The sequence below is a fragment of the Manduca sexta genome, chromosome 11 (assembly GCF_014839805.1).
Source record: "Manduca sexta isolate Smith_Timp_Sample1 chromosome 11, JHU_Msex_v1.0, whole genome shotgun sequence".
Taxonomy (NCBI): domain Eukaryota; kingdom Metazoa; phylum Arthropoda; class Insecta; order Lepidoptera; family Sphingidae; genus Manduca; species Manduca sexta.
Window position 1 is genome coordinate 5,899,047 of NC_051125.1, and position 16,143 is coordinate 5,915,189.

Consider the following 16,143-nt stretch of genomic DNA (forward strand, 5'->3'; position numbering starts at 1 on the left):
AAATTGCAAAACTAATTACTTGAAGAAGTAGAATTTGTTTTACACGATATATATGGTTTGCAATGGTAAACTGTGTGTAAAGTATCCGGGCTGAAACATTTAACAAATAGCGATGACTAAATGGTTATAGTTTTATATACATATATGATATATCGGTGAACAGTATATTATATCAATATGTCTTTTCTAATATTTATACAACTAAGCTTCCTAAAATTTTAATATACGCCTCACAAAACAACCAAGCTGGGATTACTGAACACGCTACAATAATTAAGGCTCAAATAACCTTAATTAGTGGAGCTTTCGATTAGGGCTTAAAAATCTCACGATTCCATCTCTCGACAAGTTTGTAAAGGGTCTCTGTACAGTATAAATTGTAGCAATAGGTATACTTCTTAAAAGCCCTATCTGACGAATATTAATTCTAGCATCAAAATAAACACTATTCACACGATGAATGAACGTAATCTCATATACAAATTGTCTTAATTTCCTCGCTGGCGAGTGCAGATTAGTTTTCTTTCCACACTCACATAATTAATAGCTGAATAATCACATGTCTGTGGAATACTGACGCCTCGGCTTACTGAAATCTTTGATTAATATTTAATAACAATTCTCAAGTAATGAAGCCACGTAACTCAGCCGGTAAATTAATGATCAAGTAGCGGCCTAATTTCGTCATCACCAATTCAAAAAGTGAATAACAAAAAGACAGTAATTTGCGCGCGAAATTAAATTTCAACTGAAAATACGCGAAACGAGAAAGTACGCGTTTCGTCGGGTTGTGTATTTAACGCGGATGTGAATTTCGCCGCATCCGGCCAAAAATAAATGAGCTTTCTTCCGCTTACTTAATTTACTGCCGCGGCCGAAGCGGGCTCACAGTCTGAATAAATTAAAATTAATATTTCGCACTCTCTTAATGTCGCCTTTACCTCGGCGTGATTTGTTAACACCAAATTTTTGTTTGCCATTGACACTTTCGGTGTTTCGTCTAAAATTAACGACGCTTTAATAAAAATTGGATTTTGTTTTAATTATATTCACACTTATATTTCTACAAACGGATAATCGCTTGTCTAGAACTTCCTCAACCAATACGTAACCGATAAGTTCTCCTAATTTGGAAATAGGATGTGGGCGCATAGCCGGATAACTTGGCCTTTTATTAAGATCCATACACAGAGACATTAAGCAGACAGAGTATCGACTAACTAAAACGGTCACGCCGCATTATTTATGTATAACTAACAAGCTATTTTGCGGAATACCATAATAGCTCACATGTCGTACCTTCCGGCTACAATACATGTTCTTGTACAATAAATCATTATCAGCATTACGCCCACCGAGTGGTGAGCCTAACCAGAAAATTGCCGTATTGCAGGACAGACTGCTAAATGATTTATTGTTTACTAGCTTTTACCAGGATTTAGTTTGACAACAGCTATCTATCTTTGTTCTATATTTTTACGTGGGACCTACGTGTCTAGTATATCATGCTAACTAACTGCAACATTTCAATAATAATTTTATTTATTTAAGCTTTCCTGCAGACTTAACAATAAACAACACGTAAACACTAAAAATTAAGATCTAAAAGTTGTAATGTTTGTTCAGTATAAAGAAAACACAATATGAATATGGTCTTAAAATATAAAAGTGTAATATAGACGGTTAAATAATGATTAGATTATGACCTCCATTTTGTATACTGCCATCAAATGTGAAGTCGTATGTACTTTAATTTTGATAAATTAGAACACTGAAAATAATTGTTTGCATAAAAAAAAATGGTATTAGCATCATCACAAATTTATCGTTTTTACTACTACAAACTAATTCTGCAGTATGCTCTATTTTCTTTCTAATATCTTATTACCATCACCTCTCTTATTATTATAAAGCAGCTTCAACTTTCAGTTAATCCACTTCATAATTCCCTCTCCCCAATCCTGAAAACAGAAGGCTAATTACTAACGTCAATCGCAAACAATAAAGAAACAAAGTTAGAAAAATTCAATTAACTAGAAACATGGCCCGTATTTCTGCAAAAGTTCACTCATAAATTCAAATTTGCCAGCTACTTGACCGTTAATCAGCGGAATGTATAGCGGACTATTACGTAATCGATAGTGCTCCAATTAACGATCAGAGCGATTCGATATTGCTCGTACCTCGTAACTTAATGAGTTTCGTTGTAAGACAAACTGTTCGGCTGCTGGACACGGCGCGCCCCCTTCGATGTAAAGCTGCTGGATAATGCCCGTAATGGAACATTTGTTCTGAAAAAAAATATATCAAATTAGTTTAATGTACAAGATTCCTTGTTTTATTAGAGAAGTTAAACATAGTAATGTTTATATATTTTTTATAAATCGGTCATACTTCTATTTTTGCGACAGTTATAACAACTATTTTTAAAGCATTTGAAAATAACTCCAAGTTAACTATACCACTTTTGTGTTTACAAAAAAAAAGTGTTATGGGTACACATGTTTTCTATCTAACCAATAATAAAGATTAAGTCAATTACAAGTTAAATAAATAATTAACAAAATACAGATGAATATTATAATACAAAATTCCATCTTTCTCTCTAGATGCTAAAGAAATTAGCATAAGCCATTCGGTATTACCAAAGTAATTTCATTTGGAATGTAAACGGAACACAGAACTGAAATAATGCGAGTTGACAATATTTAACGTAATTTTCTCCGTACAATACAGAACCGTATCTAGTAAATTATATTCCATATTTCACTGGACCAGGACAAGTTTTAATTAAGGCAAATATCTCGCACGAGGCTGCGATGTGAACGTTCCATTATAATGTTTATTTGAAGATACCAAATATCACTTGACTTGATGACTGGCTGGGTTGTGTTGCGTATTTTCAGTATAATTTTTGTCTTTTTGGTATAATTAATTAATTTTTTATGTCCGATATTATTTATGCTGTAATAAAATGAACTGATCTTGGTTAAAGCGAAGTAATATGTAAAGATTTACATATTATACAGTTTTTTTTTACAAATATATGCAAAACCAGTTATTGCTCGCGGCTTCACCTGCGTGAAGTAGTTTTTCGGAATAAAAGTCCCGCTATATATTTTATAGAAAGTAGCCTATAACCTTCCCAGGGTCTTAAACTATCTCCATACCAAATGTCATACAACTCCGTTCAGTAGATTTTGAGAAAATCGATAACATACAAACAGACAGAAAAGGGGATTTTGTTTTATAATAAGTACTCTTAATAATATAATTACCCATTCCTAAATTGCCGATTTGTGGGAATCATCAAACAACCAATTTCTGTTCGCGACCTTTTAGCTTTTTCCCTTTTTTTTCATGCTATAGGTTTCATTTTTTACCTTTCTTTAATAACCTCAATTTTATAGAAACTTCGAAAAAAAACGATAGCAAACAAAAATTAGTTTTCCGACGACTGCCACAAATAATTATTTTATTAAGAGTGCGATTATGTATAGATATTGTACCAACTGGCAGTGCCTTTAAAAAAAATAAAAAACTCCGACAATCTACAAAATTTAATCCGACGAAAATTCAACCCTACAATTTCCAAGACACGAAACGGCGAGAAAAGTTGTCTATTTAATAGTTACATAAAAAATAACTTTTGAAGGAAATCACAAAAACGGGTTCCGTTGGCCCTAAAGGCCCCTTTCCTGCGTTAAAGGCGCGTAACCCCCGTTCGCCCACAGAGGGTGAACTCGTCATTAAGAGTGGGCACGCAAAGGGAAATTATCCTCACTTAACCCTCCTGAAGGCGTTAACTGGCACCTCAGCGGAGAGTACTCGGCGCCGATTACTTTATTATACGAATTGGTACAATTTCTCTTCAGTAAAAATATTTTTTTATCGTGACGTTTATCTATTTACTGTGCTATTTCATTTATTGATACGTCTTAAAAATTGCTTGTTTTTTCGTATTGTCTTTACATACAGGAATTTTCTTAGATATATATAATATTATAATTCAATTATTATATTCTTCGTCACGGTACATAAACTGTATACATACTACACACAATGATTATTTGATAGTCGGTTAATAACAACGATCACAAATAAATTTGAAAAAAATCAAATTAACATTGTAAAAGGCCCCTTAAATCAATCGACGTAAGTTCTATGAGAAGAGTCTTTAGTTACCTCGGTAAATCAATCACTCTGTATATTCACAATATGGCATAACTAACTCTAAGGCACATCTGGGAAAATCAGGAACTAATACAAGAGCCGCTAACGCATTCAACAGTACTGCATAGTGATTTAAGTTTGTATGTGCTTCCTACGTTGACTGATGCACGACGATAACTACTGCACAAAATAGCATTGTAGACAATTATTTGTGTTTTTTTAATGCTAAGTTATACGATACTAAAAATTGTATTTAAAAAACTGATAAAATTAATTTTGAAAACTCTTAACTATACACCTCCTTGGGCTCGTTATATTTAGTCTCTCATTAAAAGTCTGGGTTGCCTGGAAGAGATCGATTTTTAGCGATAAGACTGCCTATTGTTGCAAGTAAATTGTAAAAAATATAATTGTATTCATTTAGCTGTACGGGGTGTATAATATTTTTTTTCATTCATTCGTTCAAATAAATATATAAAAAGAAAGTTTTTATAGGCAAATACACGGCAGAAAGTAATGGTGAGCTCTTTGTGCAAAAGCAATCACGGCACTTAGAATATACATTTTTTTTTAAATTCCATTCTTGAACTTGTTGTGTATGTTTACAGTTATAAGTTCCTAATATTGGCTTAATAACTGGTCAGGTTTCGAGTAGAATTGTGACTGGTACCACAAAAATATATTACACCTTCATAATCATATTTCGGCATCATAATTACTTTATTGTGTTATTTCATATATTTATGATTGGGTCCATTGCCTAAAAGACAAAAATAACTAGGAGACAAACACAAATAAGAAACATTTCTACTATCATCCAAGTCAATTTATTTGATTCAGAAGTTATTTCTAATTTTACAATCCCAAAACCCTATATCCTAAAGCTTAACGAATCTTTTTGTCCCTTCAATTCACGAACCCCAATTGTTTTTCCGAATGAACGCATCAAAATAACAATTCGTTAAGGTCCGAACAGTCCCTTCACAGCCCTCGATTTATGCACCAACAAAGCTATAAGGAACTGCATTTCGCCTTGATTGTTCAATCCAGTGGAAAAATGAACGAATCTACAATTTGTTACGGTTAGTGGAAGATATTTAATTTTCCGGAGCTGATGATCAATAGCAAAAGATTATATATAATTAGGACATTTTTCTGTGTTGTCATAACACTTATTATCAAAAGAATATGTAATGGGAGCGAAAGATCTAATTAGCTTGATTTACTTTGATTTATTTATTTAGACAACCAACAAACCATAGCGAGTCATTAAATATGTCAATACAACCAGATTTTTCTTCAATTCGGTTATATAATCTGGTAAGGCAAGGAACAGTCAAAACACTATCAAGGTTAGTTCTGCTGAATCTATAATAAAATAAAGCCCTGTGATTAAAAAGACAATTTAATCAAAATTACTTTGTGCCTCATTCGTTTTGATCATATTTTAATATGGTCCCAACTACTTGTGCATGGCTGAGTCTTCTTGAAGATATTGGGTTCAAATTGATTTGTTATTTCATACACATCACAGTAATATATCACGCATAATATATCACAGAAACTAACAAGACAAACGGTATTCATTAAACAAAATTTTCCAGTTCAGTAGTTATCAATACGTATCCCAGAACACTACTAGGTTAGTTATATGAAGCTTTGCCAACAGCACTTCATAATTAAATTCAATTAGAGCTCAGAAATGATCTTATACATTATTGTCTTACGCCAACCTTCCACGTTTTTGCATACGTAGCTTTAATTAATATTACATTTCATCCTTTAAAATGTTAAAATAAAGACTGGTAACTTTAGATGACAGTTTAAATACGTCAGAAATAATAATCATACATACACTCACGTCCTTTATCCCTCATGGGGGTATACAGAGGCGCATTTTCATGCACCATTTTTCGCTATGTGTATTTCGTCCTATGATTTGATCAGGGGGGATCTATTGCCATATCGGGCGCAAATTCTAGACTCCGAGCTGATAGTGCATAGAAAAACCTAATATCACTTTACGTCAGGAATAATCATAAGCTGTACTATAAGGTTTAACATTCATTGATTTTTCCTTATGAGTTTCAACATTACTTTCAAAATTAATTAATTAATTTAAGGATCCTATTATTTAAATTAAGAGGGGTCGTGGAAAAGTGTACAGTATACGTATTTGCTTCAACATGACACTAGCAAGACTATCGTAAAAATGGTTACTCTATTTATCCTAGGATGTTTGGTTGTATACATCCCAAATTTCTATAATATCACCTTCTTCATTTTAGCCTAGCCTGAATTCAATAACATGCTTGAATGTTGCATATAGGCAGTCCATCATATCTATATCATGAAACATTTCGACAAACGTTTATGTCATGTGGCTTCAACATGCATGTGGAAATAGCACAGACTTAGCACCGCCATGGCGGAACGCAATGACTGAAATCGGCAGACCGCAGAACCGACAATCCCATTGATTCTGCGGCTTTGTCATTATGTCAATGCTAATATTTGCGAATCGCGGGTCGCAAATCGATTGTTACGTGCGTGCATGCTTACGTTGCAACATTTTGTACTCGTCTATGCAATTATTGCATAACTGATTTGTGTTGAATGGAACATAATTAAATGATGTTTCTGTTTGCCATAGTTTGTTTTATACCACGTTTTGTACTGTAAAGCAATGGGATAGCAAACAAATACAACCATACTATTAATTTATTAATTTATGATAGATTTTTAACTACATTAATTATTTAATTAATAATAGAGATTTGTTTTAATGGTTTCAAAGAAGATACGTAAAGGTTTTTTACTTACGCATATTATATCGGTATTTATTCTAAATGAAAATAAAAATAACTGATAATATCGACACCGTCGCTGTTGTTACCAACTGGATATTGTACACTCATATCCTCACGGAAGTTTTTAAAAGGGAAAGAAGTTTATAACTTTACATGAGCCTACGTCACGTATGGGTCTCACAAGCGTATCAAAGTAAACGACAATAAATGCTCAAGTAGCTTCATTCCCTAAAGAGATACAACATTTCCTCCAATCCACTTTCATACAAGCAGCGTCTTTATTGTGAGAGTTCACATTTTTGCCAATTCGTCACACGTAAAGTCTCAGTTTCTTCGTCACGTACAAGTCCCGTGGAAACTTTTATTACTTCACCGTAATTGTGACGAAATAGTACTCGTATTACTTGTATTAAAGGTAACAAGTTTGCCTTTCAATTTGGGATACGCTTGAGTTTTATTGATAAAGAGTACGATATAATAAAATTTCTGGAGTGGAAAATTACCTTTCTATTGATGAAAACGAAAAAGATATTTTTCTTAAAAATAAAATATATATTTTTTTCATGAGCACGATGTTATTTACAGTTCTTAGATTTTTTTTCAAGCTTAGTTATACGAGAAGCATTCTTGGAAGGTATAATTCAATAAGCACCTATATAATAAATGTAATAGTATTTAAAAGCTAAACTCTAATTACTTAACAAACCATAGCATCTAAGTGGTCCTTCACAAAATTTGCATTGAAAATTCATTTTCGTTTTAATTATGAATGACGAATGGTAACTGTCAATCACAAAATTTATTATGAGCCGTCCATCAATGCTTATTGGGGTGCGTTAAACGGTTTAAACTTATATGAAATTGTAAATTCCCAACATATTACTGCCAAATTGTCTTGCCGAATGTGACGTGTTCATTCAGTGCAATAATTATTAAAGCCAACATGCGGTTGGAATATTGATAATTATCTTCGAATTGTAGACAAAATTAAATTTAATTACTTTATATTTTCTGATAGCTGTAACAACTCTGCCGAATTCACCTTACAATATTATGTCCATGTAGTAAGTAAGCATTCGGAGCATATTTTTTTTAAATTACCCGTAAATGCTGGCACGTACACACTGAAATATTTGTAATTGGAACCAAATAATGTCTGCTACAACTGTTCGATTTTCAAACTGTCGTCGAAGGGACGGTTTTTAAATCGGAACAGTTCGAAAAAAATCATTCGATTGTAAAGATTTCTCGGAGCGTGGAGCCTACATAAGGAAAGTACTTTTTCTATTTCTTCGAATCTATACTATTATATAAAGCTGAAGAGTTTGTTTGTTTGTTTGTTTGTTTGTTTGTTTGTTTGTTTGTTTGTTTGAACGCGCTAATCTCAGGAACTACCGGTCCAAACTGAAAAATTCTTTTTGCGTTAGATAGCCCTTTGTTCGTGGAATGCTATAGGCTATATATCATCACGCTATACCCAATAGGAGCGGAGCAGTAATGTCTTATCTCAGGAACTACCGGTTCGAACTGAAAAATTCTTTTTGTGTTGGATAGCCCTTTGTTCGTGGAGTGCCATAGGCTATATATCATCACGCTATACCCAATAGGAGCGGAGCAGTATTGTCTTATCTCAGGAACTACCGGTTCGAACTGAAAAATTCTTTTTGGGTTGGATAGCCCTTTGTTTGTGGAGTGCTATAGGCTATATTTCATCACGCTATACCCAATAGGAGCAGAGCAGTAATGGCTAATCTCAGGAACTACCGATTCAAACTGAAAAATTATTTTTGTGTTGAATAGTCCTTTGTTTGTGGAGTGCTCAAAGTTATATATCATCACGCTATAACCAATAGGAGCGGAGCAGTAATGTCTAATCTCAGGAACTACCGGTTTGAACTGAAAAATTCGTTTTGTGTTGGATAGCCCTTTATTTGTGGAGCGCTATAGGCTATATATCATCACGCTATGACCAATAGGAGCGAAGCAGTAATGGCTAATCTCAGGAACTACCGGTTTGAACTGAAAAAATCTTTTTGTGTTGGATAGCCCTTTGTTCCTGGAGTGCTATAGGCTATATATCATCACGCTATGACCAATAGGAGCGGAACAGTAATGAAACATGTTGCAAATCGAGGAAAAATTATTAGTTTTGAGAGCTTCCGTTGCGTGCGCTGCGTAAACGGTTAAAGTTATGCAACAATGATGTATGACGGGATTGTTCCTCTTAAAAAGTTCTAAAAAATATATTATAAAACAAAGTCCCCCGCTGCATCTGTCTGCCTGAACGTGTTAAACTCAAAAACTACCCAACGTATTAAGATGAAATTTGGTATGGAGACAGTTTGAGACCCTGGGAAGAACATAGGCTCCCGGGAAACTACTCCTTTTATAACGGAAAACTTTAGCCTGAAAAACTTTATAACGCGGGCGGAGCCGCGGGCAAAAGCTAGTACTCATATATTATAGTAATTTTTCTAGGACCATTAAAACTATATGTCGCAAACAATCACTAACTATATGCCGATACATAGTTATATATGTAATAAACTAAGGCCTTCTTAGTGTATTCTTGTAAGAACAACGTTGTTGGAGGAGGGAACTCATTTTCGTGTTATGGATAATTTTCCTTGTTTATGTGAGAACTTCAACAGTTGCCGCTAGTTAAAAACGCAGTAAAGGGGATCGTAAGTGATTTCGTGTCTTTAAACGGTGGCTGTTTATTGAAATAATCATTTATTTTCATGTGAATAAAGGTTTTTATTCATAAATTTATGTAAGTTTACATGATTTTTGATTGAGTAAAAATACGATGTTGAATCGAACGCTTTATATTTTACACGATTTTCTTTTTCACATAAAAAAACATTATCGATATTTGATACAGCGATAAAGAAAGTAAATGCATATTTGCTTTTCAATTTTAAGTAACAATTGAAATACAAAAAAGACATAACGCTAAACAAAACAGATACCTGCGCAAGAGGATGTAAAACTTCCCACCATGTATACACTTCCTAGTTGAAATAAAGAATTACTTGATTATTCTCCAAGATTTCTTAGAACTCATGTTTCTAGATTACAAACAGGCGTTAGTACTTATCTTTGAGTTCAGTCAACCGATGATGTCGATTAAGAAATATAATACTACCTAATATTTAAAATATGCCTTTACATACATTACCTATTTTGGCCGTTAATTCGCATTTTTATATTCAAGACAATTATTTATAAGTTTAAACAATATATTATATGTAACGAAAGATGTAGTCACTGGTCATAGGTCTCTCATATGCGAGAGTCCGCCTGGGTAAGTACCACCGCAATGTCTATTTCTGCAGCCAAGCCGTAGTGTATAATCACTACTGTGTACTGGTTTAAAAGACATTGTACAGTGTAACTACTGGCCATAATAAAACAACATCTCATGTGTCAGAATGGCGAGCGCAATGGCATATCAAACAAAACTTTGTAATTCAAGGTTTTAGGTGGTATTTCTATTGTTTACTGGCAATCGTATCACTTACCATCAGGCAAAGAGCAAGCCCATCTCGTCATTCCAAGCAATAAAAAAAACCTTTATATTCAAGAAAATTAATTATAAGTTTAAAAATATACATTATGTAGTGAAAAATGTAAATAAGTGTATATGAAATGTACGTATGTCTGATTATAATAATAAGATGCTTTGCATTAGCAGTCAATTGGTACGTCGGCATATACTTTCAAAATGAGATGGCAAGTAATTTCGAGAAAATCCAGTTCTAAGATAAATTATTCATCGTCGTCGAAACGCCTGAAGCCCCGTATTCATTTCATTTCTGAATCTGAATTTCTACTTTTCGTTCGAGTTTTTTTATCCCGAACCTTACCATTAATAAATTTTAAATAAGCTCTCAGATTAAACACAGCAAGCCGGCGCGTTTCTTTTTTATTTTACACCATAAAGCGATTCTGCAACCCAATATTTTGATCGTGTTAGATTAATAAAGGTTTTATCGAATCCTGTTCATGATGTACCTAACATTAAGTTTGCTGAGTGCTTTAAAATTAATTTTTGTGCAACAAACATAATGTAGTGGACTACAATCTAAGCACTTTCTATCTATGAAGAGTCCCGGACTCTTTGATGGCCTATAAGGTGTCCGCAAACGCAGGCAATTTGTTGTCGAACTGATACTGCTCTGATTTTGGCAGCTACTTCACAATACTTGTACACTCAAAGGGAAAGTACATCGTTAAAATTTTAACTGCAGTATACGTATTACCAATAATACTTACAAAAAGAAGTTGTTTGAAATTGATAGAAACATGCAACAGCTCTACATCAAGTGCTAATACAACCAATTAAGGCGATACCTCAAGGTCCATTTTCATACATTTTGTTTCACCTTTAATTATTTATTTCGGCCTTTAAAACTTAATATGACGAAATTTTAAAGGCAGAAATATCCATGATTATTAATTATTTTTACGTTTTTCTTTCAACTGCGAGAACTAATCACTAACTAGACGTGAATTTAAATTCTTTACTTGCCAATACTTGTTTAGTTACCCAGATTAAAGGTGAAACAAAATGTATGAAAATGGACCTTGAGGTATCGCCTTAAGAAACATAATCTGATTCAAAACAGCCATACAAACTTTAAATTCCAATTTCAAAACATGCAACTATCATTCCCAAGAAACTCCGCCATTTTGCAACATTCCATATAAAACTAGAACAAAGTTAGTATTATCGGCGGTTTGTAATGGCCGATCGGTTCACGCTTCCAAACTAAAGTCATTGGGAGGGTTCTCAAATATTAGGATATATAAGGGACCAGATAGCTGTAACGATCCAGATAACGGTATTAGTCATGTAAACTGCTTCGAATTGCTTTTAATACGCGAACATTGCCTGGGGCTACGAAATACGTTGTTCATATTGTTGTGTTAGCAAATAATCTAACATAGTGTTTGTTATAGCATCCCTTCAACTAGTTTCATCAAGTTTTAATTAAACTTATAGTGCATGTTCGTGATCGTATCCTTCTATTAGATTCTTCATCAAGTATCCAGCTTGTTTCTGACCATTACCATCGATACAATGCCATAAGTCCTCCCTCAACAAAAATGTAAAGCAGAATACGTGCTTATTTATATTCCAGCAAGGTTTGTTTTAACTCTACTGTCCGCCTACTGACGGTAGGATCTTTAATTTTGCTTGTTGATACCTAAAATACATAAAACTCTGTGTTAAATTGCACGTCAGATTTACATCAATTATTAAGTTCTTTTGCAGATTTTATAGTTTCCCTTAATAGGTTTTTATGATTTTCATAAAATTTATACGTAGTAGCAAATAGACGCGTTTGTAAGTAAAATTTTGTGATAAAAATATGTTGCCTCCTTTTAGAATATAGCGACAAATCAAATTCTGCCGGAAGCAATACCATCACGATCGTTAAAATAATCTCATAATCTACGTTCTAGCCTATTTTAATGAAGCAGTGTTCGTATTTTGATAATCTTTATGGATATTTTAAAACATCCGGGAGTCGTGAAGTTCAAGAAAACTAACGCCATACATCGGCCCTATTATTTTATATTAAAACGTCTTTAAAAATATTTTATATACCAGTTAATAAAGAAGTTTCCTGTTTATACAAAAAATATTGAAAAATTAAATTACCTCTGCATTATGTTCTACACACGTAGCTGTACGTCATCTTATACTATTCAAATTCTAGGCACTTTATAATATAGGTAACATATAATCAAATGACAATAGAATAAAAATACTTAACTGGCGGACCCCTAGTTTTAAGTCCATAAACCGCAGTTGGAAATTCTTCACAAAAAAGATGCAATCTAGATCTCAATAAACATGAGTTACTAATAAGTAATGAGTACCATTTGAAGCAGATTTATCATATTATATCGCTGGTTTATTTGTATTTATATTAGGAATATGAAATTGAAAAATTTTGTGTCGGTAAAAGTTACAGAAGACAATAACTCATGGTTCCCCTTTTATTTATCTTTCGGGATTACTCTTTTTAAGGCAGAATTATGTTATATATGTATAATTCCATTTATGCAAAAATATATAACACAGTAATTTGTACCAGCGGTATACAAACATCCCATTTAGACATCTACAAAAATGCAAGATGTAATAAGCCAATCAATTGCTTAATGAAAGGTATATTAGACCTTTAAACGACTGATAGATAACACCTGGTTATACGTAAAAAAACGTTAGTTCCAATTTCCATAACACCAAAAAAATCCAAATCCAAATTCAAAAATAGAATTAGATCACATCTAGTTAGAACCTCGTGTGGCTATAACTACCCACGCTTTGTATGTGAAATTTAAATCAGATCGGAAATTGGGTCTGTAATTTTATTAAGCTGCCGTATTGTGAGTGGCATATTGGTGCGGTTTAATTAACAATTCCCGCCAAAATACAGGGTTGGTTATAACTCAGCCGGGTGACGCGGATACACGTCGATGTATGGCCCTCATATCATAGTTACACTGCAGATGCTACGTGATATTTTACATGGATATATTGGCCAGCTTTAAATTTAACTTTTCGCGCCACAGCCAATATTCACTTTGTACTTTTTAAAATATGCTTTTAGGTCAAAGATTAAAATATGATTATAGATGTGCCAACTATACATAATTTTCTCTATTAACCGTGTTCTGATGTTTATTTGGAAAACATAAATAGGAATAATACTTTAGGTAGGAAAGACAAATTACACATGTTTATGAAACTTTCCCTAATGAAAATTTGCAAGCCATCCAAAGATGTAAAGCTAAAATAGAACGTCGAAATTTTTTCACAGATAAACTCTTCGTCAATAAACGTTTTCATCAGAACGTAACTCGCGCTGTTCCAGATCCGCAAAGAGTTTAATCCGAGTTAAGTACGGAACTCATTTCGATTCCCCCTAACGGAGCTGAGTGAAAAAATTCTCTCATAATAATAAATATCAATTTATATGATGGTAAACGTCGGGCTCCTGCGGTTCTAAGACTTCCTTTAACTTTGCAAGGTCGTATTAAAACAATCTGGCCAGTACCTACAAAATGTTCTAGATTATTTTGATTATGTGAAACGTGATGATTCTATAGCGGAACGAGTTTATAAATGTAATTAAATTTATGATCGTAATATATGTAGTTATGAAAGATTAAATGTCTGATAAATATAACTTCGCCACCTATTTAAAAAATTTTGACATTTTGTTACATATTTGTGCTAAATACAAAAGTATGAAACATTATTTAATATGGCTACCTTAAGACATATGGTAAAATTTCTTATTAAAACTTTATTTAACACTATTCCACGATTGGAAAGGTTGTATATTAAAAATACTCTATCATAACCAATAATAATAAAACCATATTTTATTTATTCTGGGTTTCATCCACAATGTACCCGCATATAAATTTGTCCCGACATTAAAGTCTATCTCTGAAATTTTCCAAGCTAAAACAGTTTATGTGCATGTGTAATCCAAGATTTGGTCTATTTACGCGCAAAATTTCAACTCAATCAATTCAGTGGTTACTGCATTTTTAACAAACATCTTCACATTCTCTCGCATATATTTTAATAATTTATAATAAATAACACTTTGCGTAAATCGTGCATAAGTATAAAATTCTAACCGACTTCAAAAAACAAAGGAAAAGAAAAACAAGTACTAATGTTTAATTTTTATTAGGCACCGAATCAATAATTGGTAACCAGTATACCTAGTCTTGCCATAAATATTGTAATAAAGAAAAAAGAAAATTGTTAACTGCAAATAACATTTATTACTTTTACAGTGTGTCAGTTTAATACATAAATATAAAACAATTAAAAATATAAAAAGCTTATTCGAAGTGGTCTCCATTGGCTGCAATACAGTCCTTTAAACGATGAGGCCAGTTATCAATAGAAGCACGCACTCTTTCCATGGGAAAATTCTTCACTGCCAATCGTATAGATTGTTTTAGGGACTCCAAATTATCATGGCGTTTAGAGCAAGCTGTACTCTCTAAAACTGACCACAAATCATAATCCAGCGGATTAAGATCGGGACTAGACGACGGCCAGTCTTCAGCTCTGATGAAGTCCGAAACGTTCGATTCCAACCAAGACTGCGTGGACCGAGCTTTATGACCCGGCGCCGAGTCTTGCTGGAAGGACCATACTTGGTTATTGAACATGGTGATGTTAAGGGGCTTAACTACCTTCTCAAGAATGGTATCTTGATACACTTGTGCCGATGTTTTGATACCTTTTTCACAAAAATATGGCTCAGTCACTCCTTCATAGCTAACACCCCACCAAACCATCACTGAAGTCGGATAATGTCCACGTTGCACTCTGTCGACTAATTGGGAAGCTTCCTTAGAGCTTTGAGCATAAATACGGTCATTTTGTTTGTTAAAATGTTGCTCAATTGTAAAAATTTTCTCATCCGTAAACAAAATTTTTCTGTGACCTCCCTTGCGTACCGCTTCAGTAGTTGTTTCGATTTTACCACCCTATTCTTCTTTAAATTATCAGTTAAGAAATGGCCAGTGCGTCTCTTATAGGCTGCAAGTCCTAAGTCATCTTTTAAAATACGCGACATGGTTCTAGGTGCTATCTTCATTTCCCGAGATAAAATCTTTTGCTTTCGGACAGGATTTCTTCGAATTCTTTCCCTTACTGCTTTGACCACCTTTTTCGTACGAACACTACGTGGACGGCCAGATCTTTTTCTGTCACAAACAGAGGAGGTCTCATTGTACCTATTAATAGCCCGGTACACAAACATTTTACTAATACCAAGTGTATGGAGAGTTTTAAAAATTGCATTTGGCTCCATACCTACTTTGTGTAATGCTATCACAGCGATTCGGTTCTCTTTATCACCCCACACCATTTTAATATCGCAAAATATTTTACAATGTATTGGCGCCAAAATGAGAAAACACAATGAACAATCGTATAAAAATGACAGATTCGAAATTCAAATGTAATATTTTTTTATAATTAAGTGTAACAGTATTTATGGCCAGACTAAGTATAGGTAATGTTAATTTTTTTTTTGTTTTTATTTGTTTTTGAAGACGTAATAATTTTTTGTTAAAAAGTTTTTATCCTCTTCTAACCCGAACCCGA

At 33.4% G+C, this 16,143-nt stretch overlaps 1 long non-coding RNA gene across 1 annotated transcript in view; it reads right to left on the reverse strand.

Annotated features, from left to right (window-relative positions):
• Window positions 1-312: 312 nt before the first annotated feature.
• The window catches only part of LOC119188998, a 124,691-nt gene continuing 108,860 nt past the window's right edge, over window positions 313-16,143 (reverse strand). Inside the window, exons 3-4 of the long non-coding RNA XR_005112204.1 lie at window positions 2,184-2,291; window positions 313-1,961 (exon numbers count right to left, since the gene is read on the reverse strand). This is a non-coding gene — a long non-coding RNA (uncharacterized LOC119188998). The remainder of the gene's footprint in view (window positions 1,962-2,183; window positions 2,292-16,143) is intronic.